The sequence below is a fragment of the Natator depressus genome, chromosome 9 (assembly GCF_965152275.1).
Source record: "Natator depressus isolate rNatDep1 chromosome 9, rNatDep2.hap1, whole genome shotgun sequence".
NCBI lineage: Eukaryota > Metazoa > Chordata > Testudines > Cheloniidae > Natator > Natator depressus.
This window is the reverse complement of record NC_134242.1, coordinates 41,356,826-41,371,569: the sequence shown is the minus strand read 5'-3', so window position 1 is coordinate 41,371,569 and position 14,744 is coordinate 41,356,826. Positions and strand designations below refer to the sequence as shown.

General features: G+C 42.6%; 1 protein-coding gene across 1 annotated transcript in view; it reads right to left on the bottom strand.

Moving 5' to 3' along the window:
* Positions 1-7,992, bottom strand: part of PIK3CB (phosphatidylinositol-4,5-bisphosphate 3-kinase catalytic subunit beta) — a 190,957-nt gene extending 182,965 nt beyond the window's left edge. Inside the window, exons 1-2 of the mRNA XM_074963971.1 lie at positions 7,732-7,992; positions 4,782-4,835 (exon numbers count right to left, since the gene is read on the bottom strand). The gene's annotated coding sequence lies outside the window, so the exon portion shown is untranslated. The remainder of the gene's footprint in view (positions 1-4,781; positions 4,836-7,731) is intronic.
* Between the last annotated feature and the right edge of the window lie 6,752 nt (positions 7,993-14,744).

Genomic DNA, 14,744 nt, shown 5'->3' with positions numbered 1-14,744 from the left:
TGGCCAGCTAACTATGAACTTTTGAAAGGTATTTGGCAGAGGTCCATCATTTGTCAAGTTATTTTTCCAGTTTTTTGTTGGTGTAAGTTTCAAAACTGGTAACAAATGATTTTTGTTACATCAGTAAAAAGAATCTCTTACACTGAGCTGAAGTTCTTTAGTATAAAGAAAAGCCCTCCCTAACTCCCCCCCCCCCTCAAAAAAAAATATTAGATGAACTAAGTACAAACTTGAAAACCACACTAGAGTTTCTGGTTAACAGCCAAACTTCCATTACTCCCTGATGCTGCGGAAAAGAGCAGATACTCAGACCAGCATTCCAGACCACTTGTCAGGTACTAATTTCTTTCTTAATTACATTATTTTCTGAGAGCTACATCATTAGCTATGGACCTGGTGCGCTGTCCAGAGGTGCTGCACGATCCTGTATCATTCTGCTGGTCCAACAGTTGTAGTAAATCAACATTGCCAATCACACATGAGGCTGTGATTGCTATGCCCAGTTCCCACAAGGTTTTATTAATCACTGAGTGGTATGCTGCCTCTGGAACAGCCAGCTCCAAGTTCTGGAGACTGCAATGGTATCAGTAGACTGGTTCAAAGCCTTTCTTACAGTTGCTGCTAAATCATAATTACTTAGAAATATTGGCTGTGGCAGACTAGGAAGAGGAACAAAGAGTCTTACTCATGGAAAAAGATGACTAGTCTTATGAACGATTCAGATGACGGATATATGAGCCCATAGCTACCTTTTAAAGTTTATGCTTAAATGGGGAACTGCATTAAAAAACCAAATGCCCTCCAGAACTTCTCTCATTAAGATCTCATGCAATTCCATTTGTTTTGTATGTTGTTTACACTGTGTTCTTTATCCATCTGTGACCCATGTTACTGCTTCCCCCACCAGTTACATTAATATTTTTTTGCACCTTATGTAATCTTAATTTTACCATTTATGTATGCCCACAATAAAAAGGAAGAATAAAAAGCAGAAAAGCAGGCCATGGCATAGGAGATATGGCCAAGCAAGGGGGTGTGGCCAAAGTGCTATTGAGCTCTGGCAATTTCCAGCTGTGAAATGTCTCCCACCCTCCACGCCAGGAGCCATTACCAATCAGCACAACTTACTGCAGTCCTTAGACTGCTTTAAATCATGCTGTGTTCTGAACTGGCTGCAGAATCATAACGAAATGGGAAGATAGTATAAACCTCCTTTACAACCCCAGTACACAAAACTGCACCAATTGCAGCCCTGGAATTTGGTGGATTTTTAAAATTATGTGACTAAGACTCTAACCCATGTTTGTAATTGAAATAATTGTTTCAACTTGTAGCTATGACCAAGCAGTCTTTTTTTAAATGACATCTACTGTACTGCACCTTTGATTGTCAGAAAAAATAAGGAACTTTCATACTGGTTTATAAAATGATCACACTAGATGGGCTCAAACAGGTGACAAATGAACCTTAAGAAATCTGGATGCTCGGTTCCTATAAGCAAAGAAAGCACACAGAAATGGGAATATTTAGCCAAACACATTCAGAGTCTGCACAATTATGCCAGAAATCTTATGAAAACTAGCTCTCTCTGAGATTTTTGGTGTCCCCAGCATCTCTTTGAAGCAGAAAGTGCAGAGGTGCACCAAAATGAAAACTTGTGATCATGTAGGGAAATGTTATCCCAACCTCAAAAGTTCTGTTAATGTTTAGGTCATAATTCACACATTCCTCACACAAACTAGAATAACTGTCCAGTAATTCTAACAGCAAAAATATATGGCATGTTTAGGAGTCTCTTATCTTCCCATCACAAGAACAAACAAGTATAAATTCCTCTAATGAATATTACAATAATTAAGTAACAGTCGACCTAATATTTATTCAATGCTTTGAAAATACAAAGCGTTGTCAGGATGAAATTGATCTTTACCATTTTAAAGAGCAATCTTTGGTCCAGATCTTCAGTTGTTATATATAAACTGGCACAGTAGAGTGAACTATGAACTACAGTTTAATACCAGGTTAGCATCTGACCTATTCTGTGTGGTTGCTTTAATTAAGGTTTCTGGTAACTGGATATTTGACACTAAAAGAAAGGAAGCACTGTAAACATCACTTAAGGTAGGTATAGGAAAGTTCATCATGGAATCAATTAAGGATCAGAGCCCAAAAGTCTCAGTAGGAAGTCTCTATCATTTTGAGAGTTGAGCTGCAGCTTGAAGGAAATTCAATTCCTTACGTATTCTGTAAAATAGACAAAGTTTAGAGGATACCTTGATCATTTCTATGGACTTCAAAAAAGCAGACTTTTACTCAGAGAACTGGTAAGTAAGGTTCCATGGAAAAAAAATCTAAGGGAAACAGGAATTCAGGAGAGCTGGCAGTTTCTCAGGGAGACAATATTAAATTCACAACTGAATTCAACTAATTCCGATCCAAAAGAAAGATAGGAAGAATAGTAAGATACCAATATGGCTTCATCAGGACCTCTTTAATGACCTGAAAATCAAAAAGGAATCCTACAAAAAGTGGAAACATGGATTAACTGATAAGAAGGATTAGAGAAAAACAGCACAAGCATGTAGGGACAAAATCAGAAAAACTAAGGCACAAAATGAGTTACACCTGGCAAGGGACATAAAAGGCAATTAGAAGAGGTTCTTTAAATACATTGGAAGCAAGAGAAAGATGAAGAAAAGTGTAGGTCCTCTACTTAGCAGGGAAGGAGAACTAATAACTGATGACATTAAGAAGGTAGAGATGTTTAATGCCTATTGTGCTTCCGATGAAGTGAGCTGTAGCTCACGAAAGCTTATGCTCAAATAAATTTGTTAGTCTCTTAGGTGCCACAAGTACTCCTTTTCTATTTTGCTTCAGTCTCCACTAAAAAGATTAATGATGACTAGATCCTCAACACAATTAATACTGACAACCAGGGGAAGGAATGCAAGCCAAAATAGGGAAAGAACAGGTTGAAGAATATTTAGATAAGTTAGATGTATTCAAGTCAGCTGGGCCTGATGAAATTCATCCTAGGGTCCTTAAAGAACTAGCCAAAGCAATCTCAGAGCTGTTAGCAATGATCTTTGAGAACGCCTGGAGGACAGGAGAGGTCCCAGAAGATTAGAGAAGGGCAAACATAGCACCTATCCTTCAAAAGGGGAACAAGAAGGACACAGGGAATTGTAGACCAGTAAGCCTAACTTCAGGAGCTGGAAAGATACTGGAGCAAATTGTTAAACAATCAATTTGTAAGCACCTGGCGTATAATAGGGTTATAAGGAATAGTCAGCATGGTTATGTCAAGAACAAATCATGCCAAACCAACTTAATGTCCTTCTTTGATAGGATTACTGATCTAGCGGATGGGTGAGGGAAAGCAGTAATGTGATAAACGTTGATTTTAGTACGGCTTTTGGCAAACTTCTGCATGGCATTCTCATAAGCAAACTATGTGGTTGAGACAAATTTACTATAAGGTGGGTGCACAACTGCTTGAAAGACCACACTCAAAGAGTAGTTATCAATGGTTTGCTGTCAGACTGGGAGGGTTTTTCTAGTGGGATCCCACAGGAGTCAGTCCTGGGTCTGGTACTATTTGATATTTTCATTAATGACTTGGATAATGGAATACAGAGTATGCTTATAAAATTTGCAGATGACACCAACCTGGGAGGGGTTCCAAGCACTTTGGAGGACAGGTTTAAAATTCAAAATGACCTCGACAACCTGGAGAATTGGTCTGAAATCAACAAGATGAAATTCAATAAAGACAAGTGCAAAGTTCTTTACTTAGGCAGGAAAAATCAAATGCACAACTATAAAATGGGGAATAACTGGCTAGGTGGTAGGACTGCTGAAAAGGATCTGGGGGTTATAATGGACCACAAACTGAATATGAGTCATCAACGTGAAGCAGCTGCAAAAGAGGCTAATATGATTCTGGGATGTATTAGCAGGAGTGTTGTATGTTGACGGTGACTCTTTAGCCACATTATGGTTCTGATTTTCAGCATGCTGAGCACCCATCACTCCAATGATGTCTATGGGAGCTGTGGGAGCTCAGCACCTGTGAAAAATCAGGGCTTAACTGCTGCGAGATACAGGGTATTGGGAAGAACTAGCAGCAAAGTTCAGCAAATTCTTTTCTTCTCCTCTCAGATACATTAGTATGGAAATAGTGGACAGCAGGTAGCATATCTCAATCAGTGTTTATGAACAAAGCAGTGTCGGCAGGAGGAAGAGGAAATGGTGAATAAGGTAGAGGAAAAGATGGAAGTGAGGAGGGTCAGAAGGTTATTTATATTTTTACAATATCTTTAAAATAAAGTTCCACCCTATGGAGAAACATGTGGCAGAGCAAACCTTTCAGCACACGGGAAGACAGGAATGACCATACTGGAGTATATCTCAGGTCATCTATCCAGTATCCTGTCTCTAACCTCTCCCAGTGCCAGATGTTAGACATCCACATTAATATCTGGCAAGCCTAACTTGAGAGTCTCATAGGTCCGATCTAAAAAGCTGTGTGTTACTACTATCCACCACAAATTTTCCTTTTTGTTAAAGCAGCACTGTATGAAAGAGAAGGGAAATCTACACTAGAAGTAGGGAAGCTGAAATGATACAGCATACAATTATTTGTGATAGATGGAGCCAAGGATGAAACTTGATATAATGTACAATGTCACGGCTTATCTTTCTCCTGGTTCTCAAAACATTTCATTTGAACGTATGTCATAAGTGTGCAAAATCAGCAGTGTACGAAAGGGGCCACTTACTCATAGCAGAGTCTTGTAGGGTGAAATCTTAAGGCCCATGGAAGCTTCCTAGTCCTGTGGAAGGAAGTTCTACGTTAGGATAACATGGCAAGGAGTATTTCACTGGTGGGTCTTTCTATCCCCCTACAGCATTGGCTTCTTTACTAGGGCTAGTCCAAAAAAAAAAATCCATTGAAAGGGTTTTTTGAATGGGAAATTGAGCATGACAAAACAATGTTTTTCATGAAAAGTTTCTACTTATGGCAGAAAATTTTGACTTTATGTTGAAAAACAAACACCCCAAAACTCAGACATTTTCTTTTTTCAACCAAAACCAAAATATCATGCTGAAAACCAACACGTTTCACTCTGGGAAATGCTACTGTGTTTCCTCATGGGAGTCCTCATGCTCCTCTGAGTCAGATCCCCACTTGGACTACACTTCCTATAATGCACCATGGTCAGGGACTCCCATGATTCACTGGAGTGATTTACCAGGATGGGAGACCACAGTGCAGCCTGGGAGATGTAGTCTGGTTAGGGAGCCTGCCCCATAGAAGAGAATAGGGGCAATGATGCACCCAAATTCAGTTCCCAGGAGGCACTGTGGAAGCATTCTGAATCAAAGGTTTTGAATTTTCATAAAAAATTCAGGCAAAAAAAAGTTATTTTATTTTCTAAATTTAAAAAAAAAAACAACAACCTCCACTCCTGACCACTCCTGCCCTCTGAGGGAGTCCCGGAGACTACTGCTGCCAACTGTGGAGCCAACCACATTAGAAAGAGATAGGGGGCTCAGCAATGGGGATATTAAGTGTGAGCTTCCCCGCAAAAAACTGGTGCTTGTGAGAAGGTAAGATGAAGGATTGCAAGGAGCTCAGTTCCTGCACCTCAACTTCTTTTACCCTGGGCATTTCTTCAGCCTGTGGACCTGACCCTTGCTGGTTGACAGCTCAGTTTCAGAGCTTGCCTACTCTTACTCTCCACATGGGACCAACGTTAACAGGGAACATGACAAACTGTCCTGACATCACCAAACACTGGCACATTGTTTTTGAGGTTTAGGTATAAACCCAGCTACTGATATATCACCGACAAAGCATCATTTTAATACAGGCCCCAATCACTTGGAAATGTATACCCAAAATGTAGTGCCACTGAAGTTTTATGAGCTCTCTTGCAGGATGTAATGGTTACAAGAAGTAAACTTTATATATATATATAATAGCAGACTCGCAGCAATCTGCTTCATGCTTTAACAGCTCTTCAACTAAAGTAACCTGCAGCATGCTACACTTCTCAACACAATGTAGTGGTTTGAAAGGGACGCATTACAGCAAGAACCTCTTCTGGCCTGTTAGGAGTCAGAGGTCTATTTGGGAGGGAGTCTGGCCTGCTGGGTAAACTGAGTCACAGGTTATTGATTGGATGCTTTCATGAGGAGTCACATCCTGAGACAATGTGAGAGTTGGGCTAGGCCCAGTGAAAAGTTTAGCTGGGAAGGAAATATGGAAATTGATGGTATCCAGAGAAAACCTGGGTATGCTAAAGAAGACAAGCAAGCAACTTTAAATGCTTTCTGTTACTAAAGAACTACGGATTATAGCTTTGGACAGTAAATATGGAAAATGTTTAAGGAAACAGATAACACTAGGGAAAATTAGGACTTAGTTTAACTGACGAAGGGAGTGAGCAGGACATTCTTCCCCTCCCCAGACCTGCCCCAAAGGCCCTAACCCACCTTGGCTCCTCACACAAGAACTGGAGGAGCAGCAAGCCGATAGATGGGTGGAACTTTGAAGGTGCTGCCAGTCACTGTTCCACACGCCCGGACGGGGAGGGGGCTTCCTGCAGTGAAGGTGGCAATTTGGCAGTTTTCCCCAAGGGTGCCCTCCTCTTGTCTTGCTTCTCCACCACCACTGCCTTACAGGACATTTCTTGAAGCTGTTGACTCTTCCCTTGTGGGGGCAACAGCTCTGGTGGGGCCCCTTGGACTTGTGCCCCCCACCTGCCCAAGAACCATACATGCAGTGGATTTACATCCCCGAGGGTGTGAATCAGGAACTCATACAATTGACATCCATGAAAACTGAGTGAGCAGATTGCTAACAAGATGAGAAAAGCCATCCGTGGATGTAGGGCTATCAAGTAGGAAAACTACACATGGGGGTGGGAGGAGAGGCAGGCTACAAAAGGGGGCCCAATTCTCCTCCCATTGAAATCAGTGGTAGCTTTGTTGATGATATGGGAACAGGATCTGGCCATATGGCAGTTCTGCTTCTGCACTCAGTGTTGGGTGGTGCCTGTAATGTGTGGGAAATCCCAGGGCTTTCATAGGAATTAAAACAACTATGGAAAGTCAGTGACATCTCCTTCATTTCTGCACTAGCCAGAATAATCATACTGTTGGCCAGAAGCTGGTTCCCAGAATGTGTTATTAACAGACCTTAAAAAATGAAAAAGCTCCGGAAGTCTTTTAAATAAAAGAATCTCAAATCTCTCAGCTATTAAGTAGTTAATACCCCATCCAGATAGAGTAAAGAGATTGAATTCTTTCTGGCTTTAACAAACAATTTAAGTATTTTTCAATCAATATTCAGCAAAACAGTGCATTACCAGTGATTTTCTTTCTACAAGTGTTAACAACATTCATCTCCTCTCCCCTCATCTAAAACATTTTACTTCTGTAGACACAAACTCAGCTGGCAAAAATCAATTCATTCCCAGTTTATTATAGTCCTAGCTCCTCACCACTTACTTAACTCATAGCAGAGTATCTCCTGTAAATTTAAGCACATAAACCACAGCGAAAAGCAGGTCAGGGTGTAACTTTTGAAAACAAGGCTCCAAGAGGTGAGGAGACAGAATTTCCTGGCTAGATGACGTAACACTTTATAAATAGATGAACAATCACTCTGAAAGCCTGTTTTCTTGTAAAGAAGGGAGGGGGGGAAAGAACCTGCTTTCCTACCCTTGTTCAGGTTTCTGGATCAGATCCTCTAGGAAGGTGGGACGTAGCTGTCCTAGTTTGTGTGTGTTCTTTGGCCAGGTTTCCACAAACACACACGTAAATTACACAGAGGCTCCACTTATCAGCACAGCTGGCGTTTCATTCCTCCCTCCTGTTCCTGCAGCACACCCAATTTCCTTTGAAGTTTTAGTCCTTCAGTCTCCACCGTGTATCAATCCAAGGTACAGGCTGAACCTTTTCCCTCTCAGATTTCTACCAAGTGAACAAATAAAAGCTGGTAAAGGTCTGAGCTCCTGTTGAAACAGAATGCTTTTGTCAGCCTTCAGAAAGCCTAAATAAAAGATGGGATCTGCCAGTGACTGGTATGTAATGAGTAAACTCCTCCTCTTGGCTGGCAGGGGGAGGGTGTTGGAAAGATAGAGTGACTGTGAACAGACTGACTTCCTGCTTGGATGAATAGGAAGGTAGAGCTGCTGTGCTGAATTAATATTTTCAATAGTGTTGTACACAAACACCCATGCATATACACAGACTCTTAAAACAAAGGCTGCTCCAAGTACACAAGAGCCAAAATGCAGTGATATTTTGAACAAAAACTTTCTTTAAATCAGTTAAGTAACTACTATGGGCTTCAAATTAAAATCTGATTAAAACAGATAGGATAACAGTTGCAGTTTGTGTGATTACAAGATTCTCCTTCACTCCAGAGCTTCTGCGGACAAAGCAACCTCGTAGTGGTGCTAAAGTTATGGTTGAGGAGGCAAGGCCCTTTCATTTCAACTTTTAATTTTCAGGCGCTTACAGCTTTTCAGAACTTTACCCTCAGTCTGATTGTGTGTCTTTAGCTGTGTGCGTGCAGTTATTCGCAGTACAAAGGGAAACTCTTTAGGAAGTTTAATAGCCTATACCATAGTACAAATTGCTGCGTACATGCCAGGAGGGTGTTACAGTTGCCATGGGAAATCATAACCTTTCCTGAGTTTATTTTGATTACATTTTCAATCATAATGCGCCATTATCAAAGTTTTTAACATCAAATTATATTAAACACCACCCAAATTCTAGTTCCCTCTCCTTCAGTTTCTTTCAAATCAAAATCCTAAATATTGCAATGAAGCTGTTGGTTCATCATTGGGTGGGTACTCCCCTTTCCTCAAATGAGCGGGATGGAAAGGACTGGGTCACATGAAATTCTGGGAGCGCCACAGACCCAGCTCAGCTTCAAGTCAATAGAGGGCACTATGTTACTAGGAAGAGGAAGTGTTGTCATGAGGCTAAGAGAATCAGGCAAACAGCAGATGGGGGTGGGACTGCTGAGCATCCTGCGTCTTGCTCTCCTACCTGCCTCAGCCGAAAAGATACCAAGTTTTGTGCAACTGCTCAGAAAAGGACATATTGACCACAAATCAGAGTCTATGGTTATAGACAAGTTATTTGCAAATATGCAAGTCAGTTCATTAAATTTGCCTAAAACATCCCTGGGAGCTGCACAGATCTTGGCAGCTACGGGCTGGAGGCTGTCTGCAGAGGGAAGGCCAGGAGGATGAACCTGCCAGCAGGAGACATGAGGCAACCACTAAAGCTGGATGATAGGAGGACAACAGAGAGCTGCCCCTCAACGAGACCAATGAAGGGAATGACCTCTGTCAGTGGGATCTACAGGCAAATGCTGAATTGCCTCCTAAGAGAGCCCTTGACTAAAGGAACCCCCCAGTTGCAAGCTTGGGAAGCCTCACAGGGCAACATGTCCCTTTCACCTCTCTTCTCCTTGGCTGCTGTGTGGGACAGGGGTTGGTCAAGGTAGGTTACTGTTCTTTTTCTGCCAGCACTCAAATCTGTACTTAGCAGAAGTGTATATTTCATGGGAGAAAAAGGACAAGAGTCATTCCAGCTCTTGCAGCAGAGTTCATGATACATACAGCATGCTACCAAATACCCAAAAGGGACTAGAATAGCACAGCACTATATGGACACCGTCTAGTGCAGGGGGTTACATTATATTCCATTGGTTTATTCCCAAAGAGCTCTACAAGGCTGGTGGTGTCCACAGTACTACACCATGATATGACACATTTTGTTTTCCTTCCAGGAATGAAGAAGTTATTGGAATAGCATTTGCTAAAGTATCTCCGGTGATTTGAAAACCAACCTACATCACTGTCCTTATATTGTCATTATCAGGCCAGCTCGATGAACTGCAACCAGTATTGTCAACTCACAGGTTTTTTTTGTGAGTTTGTGATATTTAGTGTTTTCAGTAAATCTCCAATTTCTGGAATCATGGGATCACACGAGACTCTCGCCTTTCTTTTTCTTTTTTGAAAAGTAAGTTTCTACTCCTTGTGGTTATGGAGAAATGCCTAATAATGTGATTCCTAAAGACACAGAAACCAGAAAGCAAGTAATAGGAACACCAAGTATATTATTTATCTTCATGTACACAACCTCGTACAATGGGGCCCCAATTCTGACTGGGGCCAGTAGGGGTGCCATTGTTGTAATACAAATAATAATTACTATTAATAAAGTGGTGTAAAGGAAAGGAGAATCAGATCCATTAAGCTTCTTGTCTTTATGCTTGTGAAGAAAACCTTCTGAGTGTGACCCTATGGCAATGTTGTTTTTCAGACTACAGACAGCCTGTAGGGAGGCTTAGCCTCATTACCTGAAAGAGTGAAGAAACTATATGCATATTTTCTGGAAGAAAGGGGTAAGCAGAGTTCCCAGGATCATATCTGAATTCCATACTTGATTGTGTTCATATTGTAATTCCATATATGTGCCTGTCTACACTTGCCTGGCTGTTATCATGTAATGATATTAAAGAGGTTGTTACATGCTAATTTTAAAAAAAGTTAGACCATACATAGAACACAACAACTACAGAGTTGATGTTGCCAAATCCACGCTTTCAAAAATCATAAAACTGGCTTAAAAATCATAACGTTTTTGTATATAAAAATTTTCTTCCTGGTTTCTGAGCCTTTAGGTCACACTTGAGATGCATTTTCAAGATCTTGTCGGCAAGCGTGAGGGCTAGAAATGATATTTTTTAAATGAAAGCAGAGACTCTCACATATTCACATGTCTTCAGGAGCTGAGGACAAACACCAACTGTCACACGACTCAGGATAAAATTGCAAGGGTTGGTAACACCGTGGGGAGTTCAGACTTCTCTGGACCTGAGGTAGATGTTTGCATTTGCACTCTGTGTCCTAACCACAGCTTTGGCCACTGTTTGAGGTTGAGATGGCAGCCAGAACAGGCTGTTCTATAAAGTATCAGGTCAGTTATCAGATAATATCAAGTTCCACGTTAATGAAGGAGCAGACCAAGTTGCACCAGGAAGTAATCATTTATTCATGTATCTCAAAGCAAATAATGTAGTGGTAAGAGACAAGTGTCTGTGTAAGATCTCCTACACCACCCACTGCACAGTCAATGGCACAGGAGTATGTCAGGGATGGGCAGCACTCAGGCAATCCCAAACTGAGGAATGGTCCATTGGGGACCATAGCCAGCTGAGGAATGGTCCATTGGGGACCATAGCAGCTGGTGTGGCCAGGCTGCCCTAAGCTGAGCTCGGGGGAGGAGTGGAACAAGAAGAGAATGAGACATGTAACCTCATGGCCCCCACTGCTGCTCCCACAGCAGCAGAGAGTCTGGGCCCATGTCTGCTTTCTAAGGTCACAGTCCATACTGATAGTCAACTACTTCCATCTATAAAACATGCCTGAGTGCCGACAGAGGCAGGCATGCTACATTATTCCCAAACCTTTGACTCTCTTGTGAACTGACTTGGTATTTATAAGTACCCAGGAGCTGTGAGTTTTTTTGATCTACAGCTGGGAAGTATGAAGATCACAGGACTACATTATGACATGACGGTCAGGAAGGCAGAGAAATTATTATTCACTCTCAGGAAAGTTCATGACAATCTCATTAGTTGCTACTTCTGTCGCTGTAATAACTGAAGCGGCCTGTGGGCCAAATCCCAAGATCCTGACTCAATTTTTACCAGGTCATATTCAAGAAAACTTCCTCTGATGACATCTGAGGGCAAGATTCTGATACCCCTTTACACAGATGCAGAGTATTGGGTAAGCATGCAAGGGGCATGAAGACAATGTTGAAGCTGCTTGAGTCTTGTGTTACATTAAGGTTCCCTCTGTTTTCAGTGAACTGGTTATTGCATCAGTGGGAGTTCCCCCTCTGTTTCACATTGGTCCTCTCCCATCACGAGACCAGTTTCCTCAAATGGAGGTTCAGGGCAGCCAGGTCTAAGGTGGACCTGCTCTTCATGTTCCTGTACACTGAATGTAAATAACTCTGCTCCACTGGTTTAACTCTGGTCTGAAGATCATAGAATCATAGAATATCAGGGTTGGAAGGGACCTCAGGAGGTCATCTAGTCCAACCCCCTGCTCAGAGCAGGACCTGCTCAAAGCAGGACCTTAAAAACTTCTAAGGAAGGAGATTCCACCACCTTCCTAGGTAACGCATTCCAGTGCTTCACCATCCTTCTAGTGAAAAAGTTTTTCCTAATATTCAACCTAAACCTCCCCCACTGCAACTTAAGACCATTACTCCTTGTTCTGTCATCTGCTACCACTGAGAACAGTCTAGATCCATCCTCTTTGGAACCCCCTTTCAGGTAGTTGAAAGCAGCTATCAAATCCCCGCTCATTCTTCTCTTCCACAGACTAAACAATCCCAGTTCCCTCAGCCTCTCCTCATAAGTCATGTGTTCCAGTCCCCTAATCATTTTTGTTGCCCTCCACTGGACGTCTTCCAATTTTTCCACATCCTTCTTGTAGTGTTGTGCCCAAAACTGGACACAGTACTCCAGATGAGGCCTCACCAATGCCGAATAGAGGGGAATGATCACATCCCTCGATCTGCTGGCAATGCCCCTACTTATACATCCCAAAATGCCATTGGCCTTCTTGCAACAAGGGCACACTGTTGACTCATATCCAGCTTTTCGTCCACTGTAACCCCTACGTCCTTTTCTGCAGAACTGCTGCCTAGCCATTCGATCCCTAGTCTGTAGCAGTGCATGGGATTCTTCCGTCCTAAGTGCAGGACTCTGCACTTGTCCTTGCTGAACCTCATCAGATTTATTTTGGCCCAATCTTCTAATTTATGTAAGTCCCTCTGTATCCTATCCCTACCCTCCAGCGTATCTACCTCTCCTCCCAGTTTAGTGTCATCTGCAAACTTGCTGAGGGTGCAACCCACGCCATCTTCCAGATCATTAATGAAGATATTGAACAAAACCGGCCTGAGGACCGACCCTTGGGGCACTCCACTTGATACCAGCTGCCAACTAGACATGGAGCCATTGATCACTACCTGTTGAGCCCGACAATCTAGCCAGCTTTCTATCCACTTTATAATCCATTCATCCAGCCCATACTTCTTTAACTTGCAGGAAAGAATACTGTGGGAGACCGTATCGAAAGCTTTGTTAAAGTCAAGGAATAACACGTCCACTGCTTTCCCCTCATCCACAGACCCAGTTATCTTGTCATAGAAGGCAATTAGATTAGTCAGGTATGACTTGCCCTTGGTGAATCCATGCTGACTGTTCCTGATCACTTTCCTCTCCTCTAAGTGCTTCAGAATTGATTCCTTGAGGACCTGCTCCATGATTTTTTCAGGGACTGAGATGAGGCTGACTGGCCTGTAGTTCCCAGGATCCTCCTTCTTCCCTTTTTTAAAGATGAGCACTACATTAGCCTTTTTCCAGTCATCCGGGACCTCCCTCGATCGCTATGAGTTTTCAAAGATAATGGCCAATGGCTCTGCAATCACATCCGCCAACTCCTTTAGCACTCTCGGATGCAGCGCATCCGGCCCCATGGATTTGTGCTTGTCCAGCTTTTCTAAATAGTCCCAAACTACTTCTTTCTCCACAGAGCGCTGGACACCTCCTCCCCATGCTGTGCTGCCCAGTGCAGTAGTCTGGGAGCTGATCTTGTTCGTGAAGACAGAGGCAAAAAAACACTGAGTACATTAGCTTTTTCCACATCCTCTGTCACTAGGTTGCCTCCCTCATTCAGTAAGGGGCCCACACTTTCCTTGACTTTCTTCTTGTTGCTAACATACCTGAAGAAACCCTTCTTGTTACTCTTAACATCTCTTGCTAGCTGCAACTCCAAGTGTGATTTGGCCTTTCCTGATTTCACTCCTGCATGCCTGAGCAATATTTTTATACTCTTCCCTGGTCATTTGTCCAGTCTTCCACTTCTTGTAAGCTTCTTTTTTGTGTTTAAGATCAGCAAGGGGATCACATCGGGATGGTTTGTTCCTGTAACCTCAATAAGGATTCTTTAAAATACAGCCAGCTCTCCTGGACTCCTTTCCCCCGTCATGTTATTCTCCCAGGGGATCCTGCCCATCAGTTCCCTGAGGGAGACTGCTTTTCTGAAGTCCAGGGTCCGTATTCTGCTGCTCTCCTTTATTCCTTGTGTTAGGATCCTGAACTTGACCATCTCATGGTCACTGCCTCCCAGCTTCCCATCCACTTTTGTTTCCCCTACTAATTCTTCCCGGTTTGTGAGCAGCAGGTCACGAAGAGCTCTGTCCCTAGTTGGTTCCTCCAGCACTTGCACCAGGAAATTGTCCCCAACACTTTCCAAAAACTTCCTGGATTGTCTGTGCACTGTTGTATTGCTCTCCCAGCAGATATCAGGGTGATTGAAGTCTCCCATGAAAACCAGAGCCTGCAATCTAGTAACTTCTGTTAGTTGCCGGAAGAAAGCCTCGTCCACCTCATTCCCCTGGTCCGGTGGTCTATAGCACACTCCCACCATGACCTCACCCTTGTTGCTCACACTTCTAAACTTAATCCAAAGACTCTCAGGTTTTTCTGCAGTTTCATACCAGAGCTTTGAGCAGTCATACTGCTCTCTTACATACAATGCAACTCCCCCCACTTTTCTGCCCTGCCTGGTCTTCCTGAACAGTTTATATCCATCCATGACAGTACTCCAGTCACATGAGTTATC